This window comes from Lissotriton vulgaris, chromosome 4_1, assembly GCF_964263255.1.
Source record: "Lissotriton vulgaris chromosome 4_1, aLisVul1.2, whole genome shotgun sequence".
NCBI lineage: Eukaryota > Metazoa > Chordata > Amphibia > Caudata > Salamandridae > Lissotriton > Lissotriton vulgaris.
Genome location: NC_141691.1, coordinates 275,475,636 through 275,494,819, shown reverse-complemented (window position 1 = coordinate 275,494,819; position 19,184 = coordinate 275,475,636).

Sequence of the window (19,184 nt, the reverse complement as noted above, 5' to 3'; positions counted from 1 at the left end):
TATCTGATAATGTAAGTTAGACAACTACACTCCGTGTTTACATTTGAATGTTGTCATTGTTTGTGTTTCCTCTACTTGTGACGGGTAAACTTAAAAGGAAAGCCCTGTACTCAAATAGAAGGGAGTTTTGCATTGTCTGCACTTGATTTCTTTGAATGTAAAGGAACAGCAGTGCAGCATGAGACTTTTATATGATGTGAGGCAATCAACCAAATAGGTTTGCAGAGAACAGGGCAGACTAATTAAAGGATGCTGGGCTGTTTACCACGTCTGGGGCCACAGACTGTAGCCATGGGCAGCAAATTTGGCTGCATCCCAATTAAATCACTTCAGTGCACTGCAAGAGTAGGTCTCCTGTGCTTACCTCACCCCAGTTCATTGTGGATAGTGACTCACATCCTGAATCTTTCACCTACAAATCCTTCATTTAGGTAGGCTTACTAGTTCAATGGAAGCAACATAAGACCACAAAATGAGTAGGCTTTGTCATTAAAATTCTGGTCTAGAAGCAATGTCCGTAATGACCTGGAAGGAGGAGGCCACGACAAATATGGGCACTGTGTGTTGCAGCATCAAAAGAGCTGTGGTTGCCGACATGGTTTTGTCAATTGAATGCTATCCTTGCTCGCTTTCTTTGGGGAGCAGTATCAGATTACAAGAGGTAGCACATATACCCCAAGGAGAGTCGGGCAGTAATCTGTTTATAAACAACAGTGTCTCGAAGGGCGCTATTTGAAGGTCAAATACATATAGTACAATAAATTACTGAGGATTTAATCCAAAGGGGAGAAAACAAGGGAGACATGCTCTCGTGAAATAAATTGTATTTAGTGAATATACATGTTTGACATATTACATTTCATATGTTCAAGCACATGGAGCGTTAGCACTGCGTTACATTGAATGTCATGTAACCTATAGGAAACTGTGCACAAGTGCTAGTGAATTATTGTGACGGCACAAGTGACACATGATGTGGTATGTACAGCAATGGTGACAGGCGCAATATGAACTAAGTGAGTTTAAAATTCTTTCATATTAGGATACCCTAACAGTTAATGGTATAGCTTTGGAAGTCAATGGGATTTCGGCCTGCAGAAGTATTAGGCCATCATCAGGACCAGGTTACGTTATGTTATGTTATGTTAAAAAGTTTATACCGCGCACGTACACCGAGACGGTTTCTTGGCGCTCATAACAGACATAACGAGCCAGGGCAGAGGGTATTATTCTGAGGCCGCTTAGAAACTCATAAGAGGGGCAGTGGCGAAAAGAAGAAGGGAGGGAATTCCAGAAGGAAGGGCCTAAAAAAGAAAAACGCATTCCGCCGTGTTTTTTGCGGCGGTTAGATGGGATGCAGAGAAGATTATCAGCAGAAGATCTTAAATTACGGGTAGGGAGGTATCTCTTTAGCTTGGAAGAGATGAATTCGGGGGCCCGGTTGTGGAGAGATTTGAATATGGTGCATCCGAGTTTGAAGGAGCACCGTTTAGCCACTGGGAGCCAATGGAGGCTCCTCAGAAGGGGGGAGACATGCTGGTGTTTAGGTTGATGGAACACCAAGCGGGCGGCCTGGTTCTGAATTAACTGGAGTTTTTGAAGCTGATAGGCAGGAATCCCCACATACAAGATATTAGCAAAGTCAACCCTGGAGATGACCAAAGCCAGTATGACTAGTATGAGTGCCTCTCTGGTAAGAAATCGGCAGATCTTGCGGATCCTGCGCAGTTGAAAAAAGCAGGATGATGTAACAGCCGAGATCTGCAATTTCATAGATAAGTCCTCAGAGATGACCACTCCAAGGCTTTTCACAGAGCTGACCGGGCGAGGGGGGGGTGCCAAGAGAAAGGGGCCAGTAATTGTCATCCCATGGATTGGTAGGACCACCCACCAGAACAAGTTCCGTCTTAGACGGATTCAGCTTGAGCTGGCTGTGAGCCATCCAGTCAGAGATGAACAACATTGTAGTTTGAAAATTAGATCGGGAGGAAGGTGAAGTGTCCAAAGGGAAGACCAATTGGAGGTCGTCTGCATAGTTATATATAGTGGCAGGGGAGTGACGAAGGGAGACCATAAGTGGTTGCATATATAGATTAAAGAGAAGCGGGGAAAGAGCTGAACCCTGGGGGACACCACAGGTGAGGGGGGAAAAAGGAGCAGAGAAGGTAGAAAGGTGGACTGCCTGGGAGCGGCCTTGCAGAAAGGATCGAACCCAATCAAGGGCGATGCCCTGGATGCCGGCGTTTCTGACACGGTCGATCAAAATAGTATGACCGACCGTGTCAAAAGCCGCCGAAAGATCCAGCAATACAAGGGCTTGGGAAATTTTATTATCGGCGCCGGTTCTAAGAGTGTCCATGACAGCCGTGATCACCATCTCTGTGGAATGGAGGGGGCGAAAACCAGCCTGTTGGGGGTCCAAGAAAAGGGAAGTCTCCATAAACGTGCTCAGACACCTAGTTACATAGGTTTCTAGGATCTTTCCCAAAAAAGGGAGAAGGGAAATTGGTCTGTAATTGCTCAGCACAAGTGGGTCTGCGTTGGGCTTTTTCAGAATGGGTAACACCACAGCCTGCTTGAAAGCTTCTGGGACAACTCCTGATGTTAAAGAGGAGTTGAGGAGGGCCAAAGCAGGATCAGGACAGGTCATGAAGATTTCTTTGAGAATATGTGGGGGGCAGCAGTCCTTGGGAGAACCGGAACAGACTTTATGAAGAAGGCTGTGGAAGTCGGTGATGGAAATAGGAGGAAAAGTATGAAATTTCTGAGGGTTTTCAGAGGGGAGGGGAAAAGATTTGGAAGGGGAAGGTGGAGAGATATTGTTTTTAATTGTGGAAATTTTGTCTTGAAAGAAGGCATTACGCTCATCACACAATGCCTGGGTAGGTTACTTACATTGCAGTGCTGGGGCTAGAAGGGTACAAATATTGTCGTTTCATTTAGTAGTGGACCAAGAGGGATAGATAGTGCAGAGCGAGAGCGTTGTTTAAAGTTAAGCCCAAAACAAGGGAGGGGAAGGGGTAGAAAACTTACTTAAGATCCAGATTTGCACTAAATGACAGGGTTCAAAGTGAATGTGAATAGGACCTGAAGATAACCCACGCGCAAAGGGAAAGGAAGGAAAACATGTGGCAAAGCGTAGGAGAGGGGTGTGTGAGGGGAGAGAACAGACTGGTAAACTTACAATGTGGACTTAAGGTACGCTGGTCCTTCTAAACATATTCAATGAACCCCCACTGTTCTCATATCGCAGAGGAAAAAAACCTTTCAGATCACCTGGTATACGCCATCACATGGCCACAGACCAACACCAGGGATTAATCTGTTAGGGGCCCATGGGGTCTACCACCTCTACTTGGAAACTACAAATACCAAAGATGTACAGCCTGATCAACCTCACTAAACACAAAATGTTTTGAACACAACGGACAGAAAAACCAACTGAGATGCCTCACCAACTGCAGATCTTAAAATGTCATCTACTAAATACGCTGTCCTTGCTATCTCCTATACATCGGCCAGACTACACAAATGGTCAAAGACAGAATCATCCAACACCGCAGACGCATAAGGTGCAGTGTGTTGACCGCACCCCTGGTCGCACACTTCAAAGAACATGATCACAATAACCTTGACTTTATCTGGATGGTTATTCACCAACCGACAATACCGATCAGAGCGGGCAATATCCAGAGGTTCCTGAACAGATGCAAATGTCACTGGATAGCTCACTGCAATACCATCGAACATGGCTTGAACACTCTGGACGAATGGAATACCACAGTGACATAAACCATACTCGGACACACTGGGACTATTTGCCCATGCGGAACGCTTTTCCATCCAACGCCTCCTCTAACCCTCTGAACCTACCCTCTCAATTTACCCCCTTCCATCTGTACCCTCCCTTATCAAACTTTTTAATCTTCTTCTTCACATTGTTTGTAGTATGCCAACTAAATGAATCGTATCTAGTACATTTTTATGAATCAATGAATCTCTTCCAATTCATTGCCCCAACTAAACTGTCACTGACCTGTGTACACACCCCCTCAATATCCTTTGTATTACTCTGGTGTACTTCCGATGCTATCACTATTTTAAGAGTACTCCTTTAGTAACTGATTTATTATTCTGATACACCTGTGAGAGGTCCGTTTTGACTCCCTTCGGCTATGCGTATGTAATTGCAACCGATACGAGGCACACAATCTGAGCCTAAATAACGCCAGCCCATTGATGTGCCTTTCCTCTGCTGACCTGTTCAAGTAAGTGTCACCTTCCGGACTGCGACCCACACACGACTCACCATCTTCAGACCACTCGCCTTCCACACGCCCATTCCTGAACGTTCCAAGAGATACATCGACCATGCAGAAGCTGCAGACCTCCTTTCCTTAGCTGTCTCCCTTGCCCTCCCTCCCTTATGGCTACCCTCCATGAAATTATTAGCCGCCGTGCCTCCTCCGGGGGTGCCCAAGCGTTCCGGACCCTGTTTCAGTCTTCTCTCTCCCCTTCTTTCTTCCCTCAGCTCCAAGACTTGTCCTTGGTCCCCCCTTACCCGTACCCTCCTTTCCGCTTCCAGCCATATAACGCAGCTGCTGTTCTGCCGGCTGCTACACATGCTTGGCCCCCACCCTCCCCTACTGCTACACTCCATGAAGTGCATAGCCATTATGCCTAATTCAGGTAGCCCAAGCTTTACGGTCCTTGAACCGATCTTCTCCTATCCTGCTCCATGACTTGGCCTTGGTTCCCTTCTTTCCAACTCCCGCTCCCCGCCATACATGCAGCTGCCGCCCTGACCGTTTGCTACACATGTATGGCCCTGGTCTCATGTCATAACACCCTGCTCAACCCGGGCCTGGCTGTCATGCTTGTATGGCCTCCTGCTTTCCTCACTCCTCCTTGTAGATTTCCTTGAGCCTGGTTGTCCTGGACTCACAGCCGTTCTCACATCGTTCCTCACCACTGCCCTTACACTACGGGCTTGCCCTCTCTCCCCTCCCTTGACCCCGCTGCTCCCCATCCGGACAAATATTTTTACTCCACAGGTAACATTATCCACAGATCGCTGGCTTTTGCAATTGGAGCATTTCCATACACAAAAGTCCTTGGACCCCTACCGACATCCCACATAATAAGTTTGCCGGTCTGTTCTCTCCTCTCACACCCCCCTCTCCTCGCCTTCACCACTCATTTCTCCTTTCTTACCCTTTGTGCCTAGGTTATCTTCAGGTCCTATTCTCAGTCACTTTGGACCCTGTCAGTTAGCGCAAATTGGGATCTTAAGAAAGTTACCCTCTCACCATGTGACAAGCGCTCTGGTCCACACTTTTCTACTCTGAGCCCAGTAACGCAGTAATTGCCTGCAGCGCCCCTTGTATATGTTCTCTACCCCTTCCCTTCCTTTGTTTTGGGCTCATCTTTAAGCAGCGCTCTTACTCTGCCCTATCTATCCCTCTTGGTCCACCAGTAAATAAACGCATATATACATAAAAAGTTTTTGTACCCTTATATCCCCAGCACTGCATAATAAGTAGGCGTAACCTGGTCCTGATGATGGCCTAATACTTCTACAAGCCGAAACACCATCGACTTCCACAGTGGAACTCCTGGCACCCCCTTCACGGATACCCCATTTAATTATTTTAGTATTCGATACAATTAACTGTTAGGGTATCCTAATATGTAAAGAATTTAAATTCCACTTGGTTCATGTTGCACCCGTCACCATCGCTGTATATATCACATCACGTGTCACTTCCGCCATCACAATCACAAGCACTTGTGCACAGTATCTTATAGGTTACATAAAAGTTCAATGTAACCCAGTGCTACCGCTCCATGTTCTTGTACATGTGAAACTTAATATGTCAAACATGTATATTTACTAAATACAATTTATTTCACAAGAGAATGTCTCCTTGGTTTTCTCCCTTTGGTTTTAATCGTCAAAAAAGAACACCCTTTAAAACATTGTTGTTCTTTGGGGGGGGGGGGGGCAGTGCGCTGCGAATGGCCCTGACGACTTGTTTCCAGTTCACCTACTCTGGTAGAGTGGCCACTCCAGATGTCCAGGTTTACTACATGGCCTCTCATCTAGTTGTCCTCAAGGACTAGTGGTATGGCGACTGCAGGGACCCGGCGTATGCTGTGGAAGGTAGGCTACTAGGAGATAACACCCTTTATACTGTTCTCCATTCGAGGGCGTTATTTTGAGAATTAACACCCGCTACACACTGTTTTAAGATTTGAAAGTCGGCACGCTATCGAATGGGTTGGTGGGGGAGACTCACTAGGGAAACTCCATTGAAGCTTAATGGACAGCTATCACAGCTTACAAGACTGTACGGTTTTTGAGGCTTGGAGACCATTGGGATAGGTACAGTGGGGGTAGTCATACACAGATGCACTCTTAAGTCCTTATATGGTATGCCCTGCACACAAAGTTATCATTATCTCCAATTCTGACACGCCTTTAACCCGTATATCTCTCATCTAACGGAGATTCCTGAATTTAACCCTATTGAGGTAAAAAATGTGGGTGACCTGAGGGATCATAAAGTTACCAAAATATACTGCACACTTATCAACAATACCCCTACTACATTGCACAAAACCAGAGCGGCATGGCAGCAGGACTTAGGGCCTTTAGAGGAGGATGACTGGGTGGAGGCTCTGGAATCCCCGTGAAGCGCAGAAATCGTGGCCCGCCTGCATCTTATTCAATTCAAATACCTACACAGAGCCTATTAAACCAGACACAGGCTGTGGCATGCTGGGCTTATTGCATTCCCATATTGTGTGTGCTGTAAATCTTTGGAGGTCCCTTCCTACATACTAACTGGTCCTGCCCAATAATGTCAAAGTTCTGGAAGGGGGTATTCAGATGTTTGTCTGAGGTTTCAAGGAGGGACGTGGCTTCTTCAACGAGGCTCGCCATGTTACACATTACATAGGATATAGGTGAGAATAGATACAAGGTTCATCTTCTGTTGCTTTGTCTTAGTCTGGCAGAACTAGATGTCGCCCGTCTCTGGAAATACAAGGCACCACCCTCACTAGGGGTATGGTAAAAAGGGCTCAACTTTTGTATGGGCCTGGCGTTCCCGGTCTTTGCATTGAGTGGATGCCCACGTAAACATTACAAAATCTGCGAAAGGTGGGACGACTACCGGGGCTATATCTGGAGCATCCTTCCCCCGACAGACACTGAGGAGCCACTACTATGACATCAGTAGACCAATATTTAAGCAGTGCTAATATTCTATATAATTATGGGTGGCAAGCATTCTCCTTATCTTCAGAATTGTGGTATTTGTTGAACAGAGGTATTGTGGCACTGTTGTTTTCTTTTTCTTCTTCTTTTGTGATTTAATTCTTATTTTTTCCTGCAATATACTTACCATGTAATCAAATCCCTATTATTGTTGAAAATGTTGATTTTCATGTAACTCACCCTGTATACATACCTTGGGTGCCTAATAAGGCCCTTGTATTGTATTGGCTGTCAACAATAAAATTATATTATGGAAAAAAAGAGCTATGGTTTGCAGGAACAGATGAAGAATTATTTCCACATGCTTGATTGATTGATCGAGGCCACTTATAAAGCACTAACAGCTACTTCAATGGAAGAATCATGATGCTGAAAGTGGAACCTAAGTAAACCTGTCATCACCCTCTTTGAGGAAAGTAGTTTAATATATGGCATGGTTGTTAGGCCGCACTGTGTACTAAACTTACTACCTCTACTGGATCCAGCCTCATTAGTTTAAAAAGCCTTAGCTCATCCCTGGGCAGCTGTGGTATGAGCAGTCTGGCTTTATCAGAGGAACAGTTGTAAAGCACTAAGAAATACCAAAGCAATTAAATAAGAAATAAACAAGACTCAATAAAAATCCAAAACAAATGTATAAAATAGCTTGTATTTTTATGTTTACATATACAAAAATCCCGCAAAAGGTTGGGAGAGATGGATTTTTAAAGGCACAATAAATTACTTCTTTTTCATTCAGTGCAAAAATCATTCTACTGGACCTTTCTTGTGGTCCATTTTTTCAAACTTTCAAAAACCTATATGAAGTTAAAAAGTTGGAAACTACTACTTGGGTTCACTTTGGGCGACCAGCTCTGCCAGGGAGCGAGTCACCAAGGTCAAAGCATCTTGGTTGAACAGTTACTCCACAGTCAGGACAGTCTCCAGTCAAGTTCCAGGCTCTATTGGTAAAACCCCATAGACCTCAACCAAGTATGCAGGATGCTGAGGATGCTAATCATACTTGTGGGGGCTACCTTCAGTCCAAGGACACAGTGTAGTGACTTCAGCAACAAAAGTTGATGTCCTTCAAATTTTGGGTGAAATACAGCCAAAAAACTGTTGCTACTGGTCTACTGGTCTCTGGTTTCAGCAAAACCAGCAGTTTGGTTTAACTGGTGGAACCTTTCTCTTGTCCAAACAAACTGCACTTCACTGACTCTCCTGATGGTCTGGGTTTGGTCTTCAATGCAGCACATTGGAAATCAGCAGCAATCAGGCGTTTGTGACTACTTAGTCTGTAGCAGTAACAAGAAGTCATACATCTCACTCATGGAGTAATTTCTGTTGTCTAAAATTCCGTCATGACTTTTTCATGAGCAGGATCCACAGGTATAGTCCCATCTTCTATGCTAGCCCAAGGAGCAGCATGTGTACTCTAGTGTTGGTGTAGCCTCTCTTTGCTGGGTCCATTGAACAGCGGGCCAGTCCTAATTCAGTCTCCTCTTCAGTACAGATGTGATCTAAGGTCTGGGTGACAGGGATGCTACTTTTATGTCCAGTTTGTGCCCTTGGGGATGAGGTGCCTGTAGCTGAATGACTACCAGGTCCCCTTCACCTAGTGACAATTTCCTATAAAGTGTGGCACCAAGGAAACACAGAATGCATCATTCAGCCCACTACCAAGATGCCAGACCCTTTTCTTGGTATGTGGTGCTTCCTACCCCACTCTTGAGTTGTGGCTAAATAGGGGCGACATGCCCACAGCAAAAACCTGTTTAACAACTACTTGCCCTTCTCTTTCCCTGATACAAATCTGTCTGAAAGAAGAAAATATCAGCCCCTTTTTTGTGTGTCAAAAATGTGCCCTTCAAGACGACTTCCATTTTGAAGCTTGCCTATTGGGCTCACACAATTTGGACTTTCTATCATGAAGAGATCACACCTCTTCCAATAGCAGGCTCTTTGTGTTCCTTCCTGCGAGTTGTTCACAACTCCATCCAGAAAAGCAGAAGGCTGTCTCAAGGCCAGTAACCATAAATGGTCACTGGAAATCTTTGGCCAACAAAGTGGCTAATTACTAAAGGTACATTAAATTTGACTTGAGCATCAAGTAAGGCTTAATCCAACAGTACTTTTGATACATTGAAGTATTATATATAATAGTCCCTTTCAGTAGTAAGCTATGCTGAGTTATCAGTGTGTAACCCTGTATTCACCAAAAGGGGATACTAGCCTTTCCACAGTTAAAAGGATAATGCAGCATTTTTACTGTCAGGATATGCAAAGACACGTTCTATTTTTTGATATACAACACCCTACCATAGTGTTATTTAGGCCTTATATATAATAAAAATAAAGGTTTGAACTTTGCCATTACTTTAAAAAGCAAAGTCAATTAAGCAGTTTACAATCTCCCTTCCAGTCTGCAGTGGCAGGCTGTGAGACATGCTATGCTTTGTCACATTTGTGGTGGCCTAATAAGTCCTGAAGCCGACAAGAGAAGCTTTAAATCACAGGCCTTGGTTATCCCTGGTACGATATTCTAGGGACATATGAATAAGTCCTCTTATACCAATTGTGGGTGACCCAATCCGACATATACCTTTAAAGTGTCTGAGCACTGGCACTGAGGTCTGTTTAGCAGAACTTAGTGCACCTTTAGAGTAAAAGAAACAGCAGCAGCAGTCTGATTCCTGGTGAGATCATGCAAGAAGAGACACTTCCTTACACCCTCACAGACCCTCATTAAGGATGAGCAAAAACCAGCTCTAGATACCTGAAAAAATAGTGACGTCAAATAGGTGACCTAGCTTGTATTGTGAACAATTCGGTGGCACATACATATGGCTATGCAAAAGTATCTCATTTGTATTGAGAGACAAATTCTGAGCAATAGATGCATCTCTGCTGAGACTCAAAATCAGCCTACCAGCATAGCATTCTGCAGAAGCTGAAGACTTTGGATAAGATATATAGGTATGCCAACCAGTAAAGAGTTTCTATAATTCATTGCTTGAGTAAGGACCCTTTGTGGTAGAAGGATGAATGAAATTTAGGACTCCCTAAGTATGTGTAACAACATCAAGCAGGTCATACAAATGGTCTATAGATGTTTTGAAAACTTAGCTCTTTATTAATGGTTACACCTTTGTTCCTTGAATGGGGTGAGTAGAACAGCAGCTTATATAGATTTTCTAGCCACCAATTAGTGGCCCATGCTGCAGCTGGTCCAATAAAAATGACGTGAGTCTTTTCCTATTATTTCCTCTATATAGAGATAGCGAGTTTATGTCCATCCAGCTCGCCACTTCTTAAAGACAATTTCCCAGGGTGCGACCTGCCTTTGTTGTATCTCTGAAGTCTGACTATTAGTTGGGTGTTTTGGGGATAAGAGAAAAAATAGATGTTGAATAACTTCATCAATGAGTTGAGGAGTACTTTGTTCAGGTTAAAGAGAGTGAGATTTAAAACTGGGCCTTAAAGTGCTCTCAAAGTGAATAGCTTCAGGAATGAGCAGACCTTTGCCAGCCTCACCGTTTGTATAACATGTTGTTCCAAAACATTCCCTACAATGTCAGCTTCTGACATCTGCCTAAGCAGGATGGCATGTGAGATCTTATCAAAGACTACTGATGCCTCCATTAATATCAGGGACAAACTCCACTTTGATCCATAGTCTTCCTAATATCATCTGTTACTTTAGTCATAACAGTTTCTATACCGTTTCTGTATACAGTCTTTCCCTAAAGGTTGGTTGTACCTTGTGTAAGAATTGATTGAATTCCACAAAACTGGTTAATTGCATATTCACTAAGGCATCACAGAAGGGTAGACTTGCATAATATCGTTAGAGATAGAATAATCATCTCAGCGATCTTCTTGAGTTGTTGATTATGCCCAATATAGGCCAGGGAAGAAAAGGTCATAGATGTTTGGTCATGAGTTTTGTCTTCTGAGGTCAAAGTAGAGAATAAAGACCAGAAATCCCTAGGAGGTGACTCATCTGAAGAGTGAGACCCATTGATAAGATTGGGGAATTTTCCTACAAGAATAATGTGAGAAAATGCGTAATTAGTAAGGGTGGATGGTATTCCACCAGAAGTAATAATGGCACTCTCTTTGTTTGGTAGCTATGACACAGAGAAAACAAGCAGAACATTTAGTACTAACATAGGTAAAAAACCCAAAACCCAAAATAATAATATTTATAATAATTATAATCCCACTTGAATTTATAAACATAGAAAACATAGAAAATAATGTAATAAAGAGAATAATTGTAATATTAATACTGAAGTTTATATAGCGCAAACAGCTACCTCACAAGGAGGTGTCCCGGCATTTTGTAAGCAGCAATATAAACTGAGTGGGCTCTGAATTTGCATTATGAATGAAGAGTGGTAGGGCATTCCACAATTTAGCAGTTCTCGACGAAAAAGCTCTACCCCCTAGACGAGCCTTCACGAATCAAGGGACAGAAAGCAAATTCAGAGTATTCGAGCGCAGGGACACCGCCTACATATATCGGGGGAATCTTAATTTAAAGTAGTTAGGGCACTTACCCTGCAGTGCCCGATAGGCCAACGTCAAAGCCTTGAATTCAATCCTGCTTGTCACTGGTAACCAGTGCAGATTGCGCAGATGTGGAGAGGTATGATGTCTGAACGGAATATGTTTGATCAGCCTCGCAGCCGCATTCTGCACAATCTGTAATCGCTGGATCGCATACTTCGGCAGACCAAGATAAAGGCCGTTAGCGTAGTCCAACCTCGATGTTACAGTGCTTTACGGCAGTCTTCTGGCAAAAGGTCCAGGAACTTCAGAAGATTTCTTAATTAATTTAGGCACCCCACAGATACCTGTTGGATATGAGCAGAAAAAGAGAGGTTGTCATCCCATCTCACCCCCAGATTTTTAGCACTAGTGCTGGTTAGAGGCAGGGGCCCCATTTCGGTAGGCCACCAGAGATCAGGCGAGGGCACACGACCTTTTCCAAAAAAGTTCACCTCCGTTTTCCCTGCATTTAGTTTTAGTTTATTCGTGTTCATCCAAATAGCAATGTCACGGAGACAGCCCTTAAAATTGCCAAAGGCATCCACTGTCTGCTCTTGGTAAGAGAAGACCAGTTGTGTGTCATCGGCGTACAAAATCGATTTGACACCCCAGTTGGCTATTAAAGTAAAGAGAGGGGCTAGATAGACTTTAAAAAGTAAGCGGCTTAGGGCTGGGCCCTGGGGAACGCCACACCAAACAGGTTTAGGTTTGGATGAAAAAGGGCGTAGAGCGACTTTCTGAGATCGGCCGCTCAAATAGGACTGCACCGATGCCAGCACCTTCCCACCCAGGCCAATACTTTCCAATCTCTGAAGCAGCCGGACATGGTCGACCGTGTCAAAAGCTGCAGATAGATCCAGGAACACCAGCATTGCTCATCCCACTGAATCTAGTGCCCATCTAACAGACTCTGCAACCTCTATGAGGTCTGTCTCTGTGCTGAAACCGAGCCAAAAGCCTTACTCTGTTTCATGCAAGATAGCATTGCCTTCAATGAAGCGGTTCAATTGGCGTTGTAGTAGCTTCTCCAACATTTTCCCAGGCGCAGGTAAAAGCGAAATTGGCCGGGGATTGCTAAAATCTTTTGTGGCTCCGCCTGGTTTCTTTTTCTGAGGAAACAGTGTAGCATGCTTCCAACAATCTGAAAAACAGAGGGGAGAAATGTGCAAAGCAAGGAATTCAATATCTCTAGCAGCAACAAACAGTAACAGTTTAAACGTTCATCAATCAGCTTTCATTTAAAAACCCAGCACACGTGCTACTTACTGCTGCGCGGCCGGGCCCCCATCTGCATTTACCCCGTTGGAGCGGCAGTGAGGTGTTTGGGGGGAGGAGTCGCGTCCCTCCGTGCAAGCGGCACTAGTGAGCCGTGACGGAACGGGGAGCGCAAGAAAAACAGAGGGAAGATATGTGCAAAGCAAGCAATTCAATATCGCTAACAATCAGCTTTCATTTAAAAACCCAGCACACGCGCTACTTACTGCGGCACGGCCGGGCCCCCATCTGCATTTACCCCATTGGAGCGGCAATGAGGTAATTGGGGGGAGGAGTTGCATCTCTCCGTGCAAGCGGCACTAGTGAGCCGTGACGGAACGGGGAGCACGAGAAAAACAGAGGGAAGAAATGTACAAAGCAAGCAATTCAATATCTCTAGCAGCAACAAACAGTATTAGGTTAAAAGTTAATCAATCAGCTTTCAGTTAAAAACCCAGCACACGCACTACTTACTGCTGCGCGGCCGGGCCCCCATCTGCATTTACCCCGTTGGAGCGGAAGTGAGGTAATTGGGGGGGAGGAATCGCGTTCCTCCATGCAAGCGGCACTAGTGAGCCATGACGGACCGGGGAGCGTGAGAAAAACAGAGGGAAGAAATGTGCAAAGCAAGCAATTCAATATCTCTAGCAGCAACAAACAAAAACAGTTTAAAAGTTCATCAATCAGCTTTCATTTAAAAACTCAGCACACGTGCTACTTACTGCTGCGCGGCCGGGCCCCCATCTGCATTTACCCCGTTGGAGCGGCAGTGAGGTAATTGGGGGGAGGAGTCGCGTCCCTCCGTTCAAGCGGCACTAGTGAGCCACGACTTAACTGAGAGCGCAAGAAAAACTGAGGGAAGATATGTGCAAAACAAGCAATTCATTATCTCTAGCAGCAACAAACAGTAACAGTTTAAAAGTTCATCAATCAGCTTTCATTTAAAAACCCAGCACATGTGCTACTTACTGCTGCGCGGCCGGGCCCCCATCTGCATTTACCCCGTTGGAGCGGCAGTGAGGTGATTGGGGGGAGGAGTCGCGTCCATCTGTGCTTGCGGCACTAGTGAGCCGTGACGGAATGGGGAGCGCAAGAAAAACAGAAGGAAGATATGTGCAAAGCAAGCAATTCAATATCTCTAACAATCAGCTTTCATTTAAAAACCCAGCACATGCGCTACTTACTGCTGTGCGGCCGGGCCCCCATCTGCATTTACCCCATTGGAGCGGCAGTGAGGAAATTGGGGGAAGGAGTTGCGTCCCTCCGTGCAAGCGGCACTAGTGAGCCGTGACGGAATGGGAAACGAAAGAAAAACAGAGGGAAGAAATGTGCAAAGCAAGCAATTCAATATCTCTAGCAGCAACAAACAGTAACAGGTTAAAGGTTCATTAATAAGCTTTCAATTAAAAACCCAGCACATGTGCTACTTACTGCTGCGCGGCCGGGCCCCTGTCTGCATTTAACCCATTGGAGCGGCAGTGAGGTAATTGGGGGGAGGAGTCGCGTCCCTCCGTGCAAGCGGCACTAGTGAGCCGTGACGGACCAGGGAGCGCAAAGAAAGCAGAGGGAAGAAATGAGCAAAGCAAGCAATTCAATATCTCTAGCAGCAACAAACAGTAACAGTTTAAAAGTTCATCAATCAGCTTTCATTTAAAAACCCAGCACACGCGCTACTTACTGCTGCGCGGCAGGGCCCACATCTGCATTTACCCCATTGGAGCGGCAGTGGGGTATTTAGGGGAGGAGTTGCTTCCCTCCGTGCAAGCAGCAATAGTGAGCCGTGAAGGACCGGGGAGAAATGTGCAAAGCAAGCAATTCAATTTCTGTAACAGCAACAAACAGTAACAGGATAAAAGTTCATCAATGAGACACAAATAGCATAAATCCTACAAGGGGAACATAGATGTAAAAGGTTGAAGTTTGAGACAATAATCATATTAAAAGTTGGAAAGTGCTAACCAATGGCAATTGTTTGTGCTAGAGCTAGACATGGGTGAGATTTAAGGGTGATCGGGATAGAGAAAGGGTTGGGTATAGAGCAAGTGGATCCATGACAAAGTATCAGAATATTGTGTGGACAGAAACTCGTGCCAAAAATTTTGCAGACAAAAATATCTAGAAGGTAAGTGCAAATAGTTAAGTATACATTTACTATTCTTAACTCCAGATCCACATCCCTTTAAGATATATATTCACAAAAAGAACTTAGGTTTTATGGGCATTTTAGTTAGTTGAGCATTTGACTCATATAAAACCAGAGAAATTCACCTGTTATAGTTAGTTGAGCTAACTATAACTTGCGCGACCGCAATGCACTGCTGATGATGTCACATATTACATCACTCATGACATGGTCAGTGACATCACTGATGACTTCGGAAATGACATCACTTATGACATCACTCATGACATCATCCAGTGAATGTGTGTTTCTGTGAAGGTTCAATTTTTTTTTATATATATATATATATATTCACTGAAAAAACCATAGGTTTCACACCAGTTATAGTTAGGAATTAGCATTTAAAAAACCTATTAAATTCACTGACAAAACCATAGATTTCACACCATTTATAGTTAGCTGGAAATTTTACTGACATAAAACCATTGAAATTCCCACGTTATAGTTAGTTGGACTCACTATAACTTGCGCGCCTGTAATGCACTGCTGATGACGTCACATATTACATCACTCATGACATGGTCAGTGACATCACTCATGACATCACTGATGACACCATCCAGTGAATGTGTGTCTTTCTGAAAAATAAATTTGTTTTATATATGTATTTGTAAAGGTCGATGGAAGAATAAATGTTTAAATAAGTGTGTAAATGGATGTTTTTTTAAAAAAAAATTGGTTGGGTAACTGGCTTATTACGTGTATCTTAGTGAATACATATATTAGCGAGTATTGTTTAAATATTTAAATGTTTGTATCAGTGTTTCTCTTTGTGTATAAGTGGCTGCAGGGGTTGGTGACTGACTCACTGTTTGTATGTGTTTTGAAGACAGCATATGTGCAGGACTGTATGGGTGGATGAGTGTGTATATGTGTGTGTTAGTGAGTGAATGACTGTCTCACTAGTGTCTTCATTAGTAACGACATATGTTTTAATCTAGTATATGTGAGTATTGATGTATATAAGTGAGTATAGTATATATAGTGAGAGATTGTAGGAGTTCCTGTTTAAATAAGTATGTGTTTCTATAAGTGATTGTTTAAGAGAGTAAGTATGGGTAAGTTTCCTTAGAAGTAAGGTGGTAGTGTGTGTATAAATGTATATGCAAATAAATGGATGTTCAATAGTTTATTTGCATGTGTGAGTATGTGTGTGAGTAACTTTTGGATGACTGCTGATGTGTAACAGGATGTATAGGTGTATCACTACATATGATGAGTGAGTATATATATGAGTGACTATATAGAACTGTTGGTGAATGAGTGGATGTGTATATAGATGGTGGAATTACTGAATTGGTTGTTGTTACTGGTTTGGGTATCTCCATTTTTTTGAAAATGTTTGTTTCTATTTTTGAATATGTGTTTCAAGCGTTACATTACACTGAAATTAGGTATGTCACTCTGTCACAAGGATGGTGTCATCAGTGATGTCATGAGTGATGTCACTGACCATGTCATGAGTGATGTAATATGTGACGTCATCAGCAGTGCATTACAGGCGCGCAAGTTATAGTGAGTCCAACTAACTATAACGTGGGAATTTCAATGGTTTTATGTCAGTAAAATTTCCAGCTAACTATAAATGGTGTGAAATCTATGGTTTTGTCAGTGAATTTAATAGGTTTTTTAAATGCTAATTCCTAACTATAACTGGTGTGAAACCTATGGTTTTTTCAGTGAATTTCAAAGGTTTTTTAAATGCTAATTCCTAACTATAACTGGTGTGAAACCTATGGTTTTTTCAGTGAATTTCAAAGTTTTTTTTAATGCTAATTCCTAACTATATAAGACCTGAAAGCCCACCAGGAATCTCCAGTATGCGCCAGGGGACTGCATTGCAGAGAGGTGTAATGAAGCCACAACCCTTTTTACACCTCTCTGCAACGCAGCCCCCGTGCATGTTTGAAGAGGGGGAACTAATTCCCCTTGCATACTGGGGGCCCCTGGGGGCCAATTAGCCCACCTGGAACCTCCAGTATGCGCCAGGGGCTGCATTGCAGAGGTGTAATGAGACTATGCCCCTTGTTACACCTCTCTGCAACGCAGCCCACTGCCGCGTTTGCAGAGGGGGAACTAATTCCCCTTGCATACTGGGGGTCCCTGGGGTCAACTGGTCCACCAGGAGCCTCCAGTATGCGCGAGGGAGCTGCATTGCAGAGAAGTGTAATGAGGCCACACCCTTGTTACACCTCTCTGCAATGCAGGCCACTGGCGCGTTTGTAGAGGGGGGACTAATTCCCCTTGCATACTGGGGGTCCCTGGATCATATCTGCCCAAACACCGATATTCCGAACGATTGTAAATTACTTTTCTTGAGAAACATTTGGATTTGGATTATCATGTCCTATACTTTGGAATTTTTGAAAGACTGACTTTGAGGATGCTATAAATTACTCAAGTCTGCCCGAATTGTGTGGGTAAAATTGATACCTAGTCACTTTGAATAAGAATATACTTATGTCTCGTCTAACATTTGGAAGAAATATCTAGTTATATGACAACTGGATACCGACATAACTTGAAGGAAATAAGAACGCCCTGAAGAAGTTCTGTTGTACAGAACGAAACCTTTCGGCTGGCTGTGGTACATAAACTTAAGGAAAATAAAAGCATTTGAATATACACCAAGATTCAGCGCTTCAATAAGGACTCTAAGTGATATGATTTGATTGGACTCATTGTGAAAGTGGTGCTGTGCCAAACTTTGGAATATTCTCCACTACTCTCTACTACTTACTCTCTCCTACTCCACTACTCTCAAATACTCACTGTCTACTACTCATTCTCTACTACTCTACTACTCTCTCTCTACTACTCACTCCCTACTACTCGCTACTCACTACTCCCTACTACTCACTATCTACTACTCTCTACTACTCACTCTCTACTACTCTCTCTACTACTCACTCTTTACTACTCACTACTACTCTCTACTACTCACTCTCTACTTCTCACTCTCTACTACTGTCTACTACTCACTCTCTACTACTCTCTCTCTACTAGTCTCTACTACTCACTCTACTACTCACTCTCTACTACTCACTACTATTCTCTCTGCTACTCATTCTCTACTACTCTCTACTACTCACTCTCTACTACTCACTCTCTACTACTCACTCTTTACTACTCTCTACTACTCACTTTCTACTGCTCTCTACTACTCACTCTACTACTTACTCTCTACTACTGTCTACTACTCACTCTCTACTACTCACTCTCTACTACTCTCTACTACTCACTCTACTATTCACTCTACTACTCTCTACTACTCACTCTCTGCTACTCTCTCTACTGCTCTCTACTACTCTCTACTACTCACTCTCTACTCTCTATTACTCACTCTCTACTCTCTACCTCTCTACCTCTCTCTTCTTCTCTCTCTACTAATCTCTACCTCTCTACCGCTACCTCTCTACCTCTCTACCTCTACACCTCTACCTCTCTACCTCTCTCTACACGCACACATATACACATATATGCATATATATATATGCATATGCATTTATATATATATGTATGTGTATGTATAAAAAAAAACAACAAAACATTTTTTTTTTAAACAGCTACTTTTAAAACTGTCATTCTTTTTCCCCATGGTACACTCCCCGGTACGCTTACCGGTGCGCGTACCGGTGCGCGTACCGGGCGCTCACCCCGCGAAAATCAAAAATTTTTTTTTTTTTTTTTGCTCCGCGGGGCCCTTTTATGGCCCCCACATCAAACCTAGGGGGTCAAGGGGGGTCTACTCTGCCCCCTTATGGTCATTTCCCTCTTTGTTTTGGCCACCTCTCGTGTCTCGATCCTACCGAGACACAAGATGGCGGCCGCTCCGGACTGTTTAGAATGTTTACAGACATCCCAGAGCCAATCAGCTTTCTGCGCGCAAGTCGCGGTAAGCGCCCGGTGCGCGTACCGGTGCGCGTACCG